This window comes from Peromyscus maniculatus, chromosome 14, assembly GCF_049852395.1.
Source record: "Peromyscus maniculatus bairdii isolate BWxNUB_F1_BW_parent chromosome 14, HU_Pman_BW_mat_3.1, whole genome shotgun sequence".
Classification (NCBI taxonomy): domain Eukaryota; kingdom Metazoa; phylum Chordata; class Mammalia; order Rodentia; family Cricetidae; genus Peromyscus; species Peromyscus maniculatus.
The window spans coordinates 82,307,343-82,317,301 of NC_134865.1; the positions used below are offsets into that span (position 1 = coordinate 82,307,343).

Below are 9,959 nucleotides of genomic sequence, written 5' to 3' on the forward strand. Positions count from 1 at the left end.
ACCAAAACCAGAGTCAAAGCTTGGATGGGCAGAGGAAGGCACCAGGAAGAGGGAGCTATGAAACTTGTCACCAGCTGGATGCAGGAATGTGTGCGTGTGCATGTGTGTGTGTGTGTGTGTGTGTGTGTGTGTGTGTGTGTGTGTGTAAGAGAGAGACAGAGGAAGAGAAACAGAAAGAGATGCAAATGTGTATGCTTGTGTGCATGTGTCAGCCTAGGTAATGTATACACATCTGTGCTTGTATGTGCATGCATGAGTGTGCCTGAGCCTATGACTTCTCCCTCCGTACCCTCAATGAGTCACTGACACCCAGCAAGTAAAAATGAAACCAAAGAAGTAGAATGCCTGGGAGGAGAAAAGCAGGGAGGCTCCAGGATGGCTTCCTAGGGGTCCACCGTGAAAATGAGAGAAGGATGTAGGTAGAACCTTGGTAGCGGCGAGCATCATCCTGGCAAGTTTGGCCAGTGCAGCAAAGTCCTTGAGGAAGACACTGGGATGAAAGGCAAGGGTGGCTAACCCATGCTGGAGTTGATCCTTGAAAGTCCTGGGAGGTACAGGAAGGCACTACGAGATGAGCAGAGGTGTGAAGAGTAAGCCCTGCCTAATCCAGGGTACCTTCCTAATGGTTTCATTACATGCTGGTGGCTGATAGACCAGAGAGAAATGTTGGCTTCTCTTTCCACCCACACCAAACCCTGCTTCCTCTGACCTAGACTTCCTCTTCCTCCTTTGGAAGAGTCACCCTGACCTGCACAGAGCTCAGGGTGGGGCACAGCGGGGAGAACCACCCCAGCGAGCTGTGACGGACAACTGCTCCAGAAGCTGCCCCAGACCCAGCTGCTCTGCATTAGCTACCACCACTCTTGCTTCCTGAACCTCTCCAAGAGAAAGAGCTCCAACCATCTTCTGCCCAGACTGCAGCCCCACACCCACAGCTGTCCCTCTCAGGGCCCCATCCTCTTCTGAGGTGACACAGACCCACGATCCATGACCCACAAGGGTAATCCCAGCACAGGTAAGCTCTCCTTGTTAAAGATCTGAAAGTTTTTCATCTCCTCAAATCCATCTGCACAGTCAGTGTAATTCCCAGGGTTTCCAACAAGCTCACCCCATGTCCACCAGGAAGAAGGAAATAGGAGAGGAACGGACTAGGCCGGTGACCATAACTGTGGCCACTCATTCCTTAGACCCTGCTCATTCTTGGCCTGAGCCATGCCAGCCCTGAATCTTGCTCCACAGGGATGTTGTGAGCACACTATGTTAGAAACTTAGGCAAACACATTTTCATATTTCCAAAATGTCAGAATTTATTAAATAACAATAAATTCACATAGCACAGCAGTCTCAATGGCCGCAATTTGCTAGACACTCCCTCTTTCCTTGGTAATCCTGGGCAGTGCAACATGGGTTCTTTTATTCTAACCTTAATTACTAATATTAAATCTCAGATAACATAGTATACATAATACAACAGGTGGGGGGAGGGGTGTGTGTTTAGGTTACAGAATGACTACAAAGGGTTCAAGAGGGTTCAAAATGCCTGAGAAGGCAAAATGTAGAAGCCAATGGATTACACAGTAGTTCCTATAATGGGGCTAAGGAACCCAAACTGAACACTGAGAAGATGCTATAGGAACTATGAAGGCTGGAAGTCAGGCCACTCCCTGTCACAGGTTTGAGAGTGGGTCCACACAGGTACCCACCAGCAGGGCCAATGAAATGTTAATCAGCCTTGAAAGGAAGGAATACCCACCATTTGCCACATCACAAATAGACCTTGAGGGTACAGTGTTGAGTGTTACAAACCAGGCACAAAGGGCAGATGCTGTCTGATCTCATGGACACAAGGTCCTCAGAGTCATCTGTGAGAGTCCAGATCCCACCTTTTGAAGGGTCCTTAGGTGGAGGAGAAAGAGATAAGAAATATCAGATAGAAAGATAGACCTAGATGATAAGAAGAAAAACAGAAACACAGGATAGCTTTGGGAGGGCCTAGGTCAATACCCAACAGCCGCGTCCCCCTTGCAAAATCAAAGCACACTGTAAAGTCAAGTGTAGATCCTTTCAAATATCTGGTAAACATACCCATGACCAAATCATCCCATTATGCAACCCTGCTGGGTAAAGCAAGCTCAGATTTTCTGCCCCTGAGTAAGTTCTCACTAGGAAGCCTCTGTGGGCTCCCACAGATCCCCCTTCTTAATAATAATATAAAGGGCCCCTCAGATCCCTCAGATGGACTGTGCCTGTCTTAGGTCACCTTCTTCACTAGACAGCCTTACCCATCTTTGAGATATACTATCTGTCAAGTGTACTCTGTCTTAAGTTGACAGCTAGCAAAAAGGACTTACCCATCTCTTACTACCAGCCTCTGTCAGGGGAGGGTGCAGAGCTTAACTCTATGAAGCTCTGGATTAGGTTCCCAATAAGAGCTTGCAGATAACTGGAATAATCACAGCAATACTCCTGCTCCCTATGACTGCCACACCTCCCAGTAAAGGAGTAGAGGATGATAAAGATGGAATGGCCTTTTTGAATGGGTCTAAGATGACTACAGCAGTCTTAGCTGCACCATGCCCTTTTTTAAATCAATAAACTCCTGATGCAACTACATCAAATAAATCAGTAAACTCCTGATGCAACTTCATCAAACCTAAGAACTCCTTAACATCATCATTAACATAATTCTTGAATGAATATTACTATACACAATTACAATTCTCACAAACTTACATCCAAAAGCAAACTCTTAATAGAACTATTTATACTTCAAAAACTTTAGCAAACATCCAAAAGAGCAATTTCTTAATAGAACTTTTGCATTTCTTGCTAACAAAACAAAAGATACATTAACACAAGTTAACATTAATCCACTCAAGGGATGAGAAAAAAAATTTTAATTAAAGAGACTGAAGAATATTAACTTGCCCTTTTCTTTATAATTTTTTAAGCTGCATCTTGAGCTTGGGTAGGAAAAACCCAAACTCCATTTCTGCACAAAACATTTTCATTTCTACACAAACAGTTTGTGAGTCACCACAGTTAATAAAGTATATATGCATAGGTGAAATCAAGTGTCCCATTGCAATTGCACCACTCCTGTCCATCCCATTTCTTAAGTGGCTGCATGGCTGAATGCCACCCCACTGCTATGACCTATGGCTTTCAAACAACACCTTGGGTCCAGGAGGAGACCCAGCCTCAACCAGTCATGGTCACTGCACCCTGGCTCTGTTACCTGCTTTGCCGAGGGTCTTCCATGCACTGCCCTGCTTACACAGCTGAATGTCACTCCCAGGGCAACTCCATGGCTCAGCCACATCCTGCCGTTGGGAGCTCAGGCTGCTCTAGGTTCCAGCATCTCACTGGGCATTCTGTCAGCCAACAGTCTCCTCTGGGTCTGCAGCACTACCTCTGCCATGGTTCTGCCCTAGGGGGATACTGTTCTGTTTCCACAGGAACCCTGATATCCCCAGAATGCACTCAAACTCAGAGGCACTTGCTCCCTGGCCTTCCTGGTGTGCACCCCACAGGCATCTTTCTCTGAAGGCTTTGTCTCTTGTACAGCAGCCACAGTGCCCTGCACTCACCCTCTAGCGGCCCTCTCGGCTCTCCACCCACACTCCCTAGTGGGCATCCCTCACTAGGTTCTGGCTGCAGGGGACTCTGGCTCCCAGTGACAGACCTACTCTGGCTGCTGGGGTCCAAAGTCTCTGCTACTCTCCAAGTCAACACCACTGTTTGCCTTCGCCTCTCCCGTAGCATCTCTGCTCGGCTTGTCAAGGTTGGGCACAGCCTCTAGGCATGTCAGTCCAGCTCTTACAAGCACTCTGGCTGACTGAGCTCTCCTCACTGTGGATCCTCATGGTAGAAAGCATGCAGAACCCCGCTGCTGGCTCTCAGCATCTGCCACCTGTGATGCTATGAAGCCCCACAGGTCTCAGCTGCAGCTACCTGGCTGGGGCAGCTGCTGCTCCCATTGCTGCTTGTGCTTGTGGTGGGGGCTTCTGAAGCTGCTCTCTCAGACCACCAAGTCCACAGTAGCTGCTCGGTCCCAGATGCTGCTTTCTGTGTCCCAGGTCACGTGCTAGGGAAAATCTACTCTACTTTCAGTTTCTATTATACCTTCACTATATCCCTATACCTAAACCTACGTTTCTCAAAATCTGTGACTTACTTACATTACACTTTTAGGCCTAACTTAGTAGATAGATAAAGATTGAGAGAAAGAGAGAGAAACAGAGACAGAGAGAGATACTTGTTGCAGCCTAACTTGAACTATTCTGCTTAATATTTACAATTTTAGTCCCAAAGAATAGAATATCATTACCTCAACTTAATTCATTACCAGGCATGCCCCCTTAACCTGTGGTACCCCCTCTCTTTTATCCTCTGTACCTAAGCCCCACATTGGGCACCATCTGTGGGAGTCCAGGTCCCACCTTTTGAAGGGTCCTTAGGTGGAGGAGAGAGGGATAAGAAAATATCAGATAGAAAGATAGACCTAGACAATGACAAGAAAGATAGAAACACAGCATAGCTTTGGGAGGGCCTGAGTCAATACCCAACAGTCTCATCCTTTATTGAAAAGGGCTTTTTATAATATGCCAAGGGGAGAGGCAAAAGACCTCCCCCTTGCAAAAATCAAAGCACATTGTACAGCCAAGTGTAGACCCTTCCAAATACCTGGTAAACACGCCCATGACCAAATCATCCCATTATGCAACCCTGCTGGATAAAGCAAGCTCAGATTCTCTGCCCCGAGTAAGTTCTCACTAGGAAGCCTCTGTGGGCTCCCACAGTCATCAGATTCACAGAAAGTAGAGTGGCATGTTCCTGAACAAGATAGAAACTGCTGCTGAATAGTCTAGAGATCTCCTCTTGGAAGAGGCCATGCTTTTCCCATGGTGTAATTCCTTCTGTCAAATGTTGATGTCTGTGTCCTCCACTAGGAGCCAAGCTGACCTCTGGGATGGTCTAGACATACCCAGCATGCAGGAGAGATGCAGTGTAACTTCTGGGGTTCTACCACAAAAACACTACACATCGGTTCACTTAGGGTGCACACTCTTAGAACCTGGCTTACACCCTCTAAGGAAGGCCAGGTCACAAGGACAGACACATTGGGAGTCCCCAGCCTCAAGTTGGAAACAGCCCCAGGGAGTGTGATTAAGTAGATTTGGAAGATGAAGCCTCCTAGAGACCAATTACACAGCATTGTGAATTGCCTGACCCTATGGATTTATGTGCTTGGACAAAGTAAATCTGGGGCTGGGGAGATGGCTCAGTGGGTAAAGACACTTGCCGTGTAAGCATGAAAAACCTGAGTTTGCTGTGCCAGAACCTGCCTGAAAGCCAGAGTTACAACGTGAGTATCTGTAATCCCAACTTCCCTACAGGAAATGGGAGATGGGGGTCTGAGGCAGGAGAGTCCCTAGAAGCTCATGGGCCAGCTAACCTTGAATACACAGCAGAGAACAAGGTGGAAGGTGAGGACCAACGCCAAGATTGTCCTCTGACCACTATATTCATATATGCATACACAATGGCAGATCTAGCCAGTGTGGTGGAGGCCCTATAACCTCAGCACTTGCAAAGTAGCGGCAGGGAGATCAGGATTCCAAGGCCAGCCTGAGCTACATAAGACCTGTCTCAGAAATGAAAAAGTAAATCTTATGGTGTATATATTTTATCATATGTAACATGCACACACACAAGAATGTTTAATTTATTGTAAGGTTTCATACCTATATAAATTGTGTTACATGTTTAGCACATCCCCTCTCATATCCATACACACCCCCTTTCCTGCTACACACCATTTTTAAAAGTGCATTTCCACTGTCTTGGGGTGAGGGGGGAAACACCACATCTAAAATACAAAAAGCAAGCACCAAAGAAAGATATGGGTGTCGTTGTGTATCGCAGCACAGGTATGTGGGTTCACACGGACGCATGGAATGAAGACTCAGAGGCATCTTAAGAATGAATCTAGCCTTTCATGGTTACAGGGGGATCCAGCCTAGAAGGACTGAAGCCTTTCCCTCCACCTAGGGCAGTTTTATTTCTCTCTATTACAGGTTAGCCAGTTCATTTCCATATGCTCAAAACAACCTGAAATGAGCTCCCAACAATATAATGCCAAGTGCAAATTCCTCAATTTCTGGGGCACCACGGTTTTCCTGAATCAAGTTTTGCAGAGGCCTTTGTATCCTTGGGAAACTCCCAGACAAGATTCACACAGAGGGCAACAAGGGAAACAAAAGGTGTCTGCTAAACAAAAGATGGATTAGGGCTAGGTGCTGCTCTCTGGAGCCAGGCCAGGCACAGCTCAGCAGGAATGCAGCCACACATGGGCATTCTCTAAAGCAGAACTGTTCTTAGGATACCTGCTGGCACTTGTGCCTGTTTCTCCAGGGTATGGTCAGCTGAGGCAGTCCGCTCCCCATCCTGGGAGTGGAGCCCCTACCACAGGATGCCCTTGGTGGCCTCTGAGGATGGAGCTGGACAACAGGAGGTCAGGTAGGGGGTAGGAAGCAAGAAGAAAAAGAGGTACAACTTGGTGCCCATCCGCATGGTTGCAGCCTGGCTGTGTGCCTAAGCCACAGTGCCCACCAGGCCGCTCTCCCTCCACCCAGCTCTCCACCTCCTTTCTTACTCCTGGATGCTTCGGGAGGCATGGCTCCCTAGGGTCATCAGCCTGGACACAAGGTCTGCAAATGGGCTCCTCCTCTGCTAACAGTCCCATTGTTAGCCTCCTTCCCACACACAGCTGGAGATGCTGCATTCGGTCACCTGATGCATAAAAACAGGACAAAGAAACTAGGAGGCACAATGACACATATTTATAATCCCAGCACTCAAGAGGCTGAGGCAGGAGTGTCACAAATTATAAAGTCAGCCTGAACTGTCGGATAAGATCATGTCTCAAAAAACAAACAAAACAATAAACGGAAGGACAAAGCTGACCATAGGCACACTGTCATCCACAGAGCCAACAAGAGTATGCATGGAGCATACACAGCATCCCAGAGGTAGACGGTGAAACTCGAAGCACCCCAATATAGAAAAGAGGGGAACAAACCATCCTGATGAGCTATCTACCTTTCATGGCCAGCAAAGCCATCCTGCCCCCCAACCCATGAAATGCCCACGCCTGATCCCCAGGGGCTATAGATGATTGTAACATTTCACGGCAAGGGGTGCTTGCAGATGTGGTGAGGAGCTGACTCTAGATAATCCAGAAAGGCTCTCATGAGAGGGAAGCAGGGGTCAGAGGATGAAAGGTCTGGTTCTTTGGATGGAGGAAGGGACCGTTAGCCCATTTGGTATAGCTAGCAATATTATCTAGAGGGTGGGAGAGAAAGGAGGAAAGGAAGTGTTCTCTACCGCATCTTCAAGGGCATCTCAGCCCAGGAGGGCCATCCTGACTCAGGACCACCAGAACTGAAGAAGCCCTTGGCCTTGTTTCAGGCCACCAAGCTCAGGTCATTTGTTGCCATAGTAATACCAGAACTCACCACCTTCAGGAGGGAATGCCAACTGTGGCCACATACTGTGGGATTCTGCACTGATGGGAACTCAGGGTTCACACATGGAAGCTGGGAGTAGAGGCCTCTGACTTGCTGGGAGCATCCAACAGAAAATGTTTGGACTTGGCCTTGACAGTATCCCAGGAAGCAGACGCACACCCCTGGCTCAGCAAAGACACTCAGGTAGGTGCTGTGCTCAACCATGGCCCCTGTGGCCACACTCTAGTGTGAGCCCCACCCACACTGGCTCTGAGTAGACTTATAACTCACCTAACCAGGAGAGACACGAGCTGACATCTGGATCTGGGACTTAGGGGGTCCCAGCTGCTTCACCTTCCTGCTTTGGAAGGTTGGGGCCACAATGTAAGGGGCTAGCTACTCTGCTGGAGTGGCCACCTTGCGTCCCTTGTGTCTTCCTACGTAAGATGACCTGTGGGTCATGACCGCTTTGGGGTCACATAGCAGATATTCACAATAAGATGTATAACAGTAGAAAAATTATAGATATGAAGTAGCAAAAAAAATAATTTCATGGTTGGGGCTTACCACAACCTGAGGAACTGTATTAAGTGGTCACAGCATTAGGAAGGTTGAAAACCACAGTGAGCAGAACTGCCCAGCTGAGACCAGTCAGCCACAGAGGAAGAGAATTAATGAGTAAGCTGTCTTGACACTCACCTCTGGGTGGTCTGTTCTGCAGTATCTGGTCACTCCACCCATTCTGGGGAGCTGGGAGGAGGGAAAAAGAGGCCCCTCAAAAAAGTCCTGGCATTGTACTCCGGGGGCTCAGCGAGCCCACCAGGGAACTATGTAACCTGGGACCCCTTCCAGCAGGGCCTGTGGATAGCCTGGATCAGCTGGTCACACTTGTGGACTCTGCGGACACTAGGTAGTGACTCCATCTTCACTGTATGCCTGGAAGAGGAATCCAGTGAGACACACAGGCAGCCTGGTGGCTGCCAGAGGAGGGCCTGGGGCCAAATGCCTCTTAGCGTACAGCTTCAAACAGCTGAGGCTATCTCATGTGACTGTCTCCTCAATCAAGGAAGACGTGTGAAGCCGAAAGGCAAAGGACAAAAGGGTGTGTGCAAAGGACTCCGGTGTTTGTGAACATATGAATCACCCTGCACACACGGACGGCATGAAGGACAGACAGACAACCACTCCACAGGTGCCCCCTCCTGTAGTGGGGGGAGAGGAAGCTTGAACGAACACCAGGGAACCCAGCCAGATCTAGTGTTTATTTCATGTTGTAAAACCCAAAACTCGCGTCACTCTGTGAAGAATCTGAGCAGTGGGTGTGGATGTGGGCTCTTTATGTTTGGAATGGTTCATAATTTACCATAAAAAAACAGAACCCACTCAGCCTCCCTCCCCCACCCTACCTCCTCCAACCCTGAGGCCTCAGCCACTGCTCCTCAGGGGGACTCCTCCCATTCAGCTGTTGTCAGATTGTGGGGTTGTTCAAGAAGACACATCCAACAGTCCCTAAGACCTTAGTCTTCTCTGACCCAGGATAGCACCCCGGAGCAGGGCCAGAGTAGGCAGACTGAAGGTCACCCGGGGTGACTCCAGGTGCCTTCCAGGGCCAGCACCACTATGCGGCTCCTCATACAGGTTCCCCAAAGTAACCCTCACAGGGATGCTCAGGGAAAGGCCCAATTGCAGGTGGGGAAACTGAGGCACAGAAGAGTCCACCATTTAGCCAACAAAAGGTAGAGCCAGAATTCAAGGTAAGATGACTCTGTACTCGCTGATTGCACCAACTAAATCCCCAACACTGGTTCTGCACGCCAGTCTCACGCCAGTCCAAGGAATGCCGTACATAGCCCTGGCTGCATTGGAAGCCCAGGGGTTTGATGTTTTCCGTGTTAAAATATGTGCTACCCTCTACAAACCCAGTGCTCCTGAGCTAGGTACTAGGTTTCTGCAATGATGCCCTCACAAGTTAAAAAAATAGAAATACAAAATAAAAAACATGGTGAAAGCGACGTGTCAAGGATTTGCCATGGACTTGAGACCACCCTAGGTACTGAATGTAAGCTGCTTCCATCGGCACCCAGAGCACCCTGCCCTTGCGTTAGCTTGTACCAGATACCCTCAAAGAGGGGTCTGAAACCACTTCTCTGAAGCCATGTGGAGGACCGTCAAGCCTCAAGTCTTGTGATGGGTACCATGGCTCCAGCCTATTCCCTTCTCAGATAAAGCCAGCCCCATCAACCCCAGGGTCAGGACTCTGGGTTCAAGATTCCTGCCAGGGCCAGGATGGCCTGCAGTGATTAATGGAGCTGAGACAGGGTAAGGACGAAGTGCAACATGACCCTTCACTTTGGATAGACATGCCCATGCAGGGACAGGTGGATACTCCAGAGTGGGCACAGTACTCCCTGCTCCTAGCTGAATGAGGACAGAGTGAACTGGTGCCTG

At 48.7% G+C, this 9,959-nt stretch overlaps 2 long non-coding RNA genes across 2 annotated transcripts; one reads left to right on the forward strand and one right to left on the reverse strand.

Annotated features, from left to right (window-relative positions):
• Positions 1-1,489: 1,489 nt before the first annotated feature.
• Positions 1,490-7,484, reverse strand: LOC143268498 (uncharacterized). Its single transcript, XR_013044547.1, has 3 exons — positions 7,390-7,484; positions 6,659-6,795; positions 1,490-6,503 (listed from the first exon to the last, which is right to left on the reverse strand). It is a non-coding gene; the product is annotated as an uncharacterized LOC143268498 (long non-coding RNA).
• A 93-nt stretch (positions 7,485-7,577) lies between these two features.
• Positions 7,578-8,837, forward strand: LOC143268497 (uncharacterized). The gene is made up of 2 exons (XR_013044546.1): positions 7,578-7,715; positions 8,367-8,837. It is a non-coding gene; the product is annotated as an uncharacterized LOC143268497 (long non-coding RNA).
• The last annotated feature ends 1,122 nt before the right edge of the window (positions 8,838-9,959 follow it).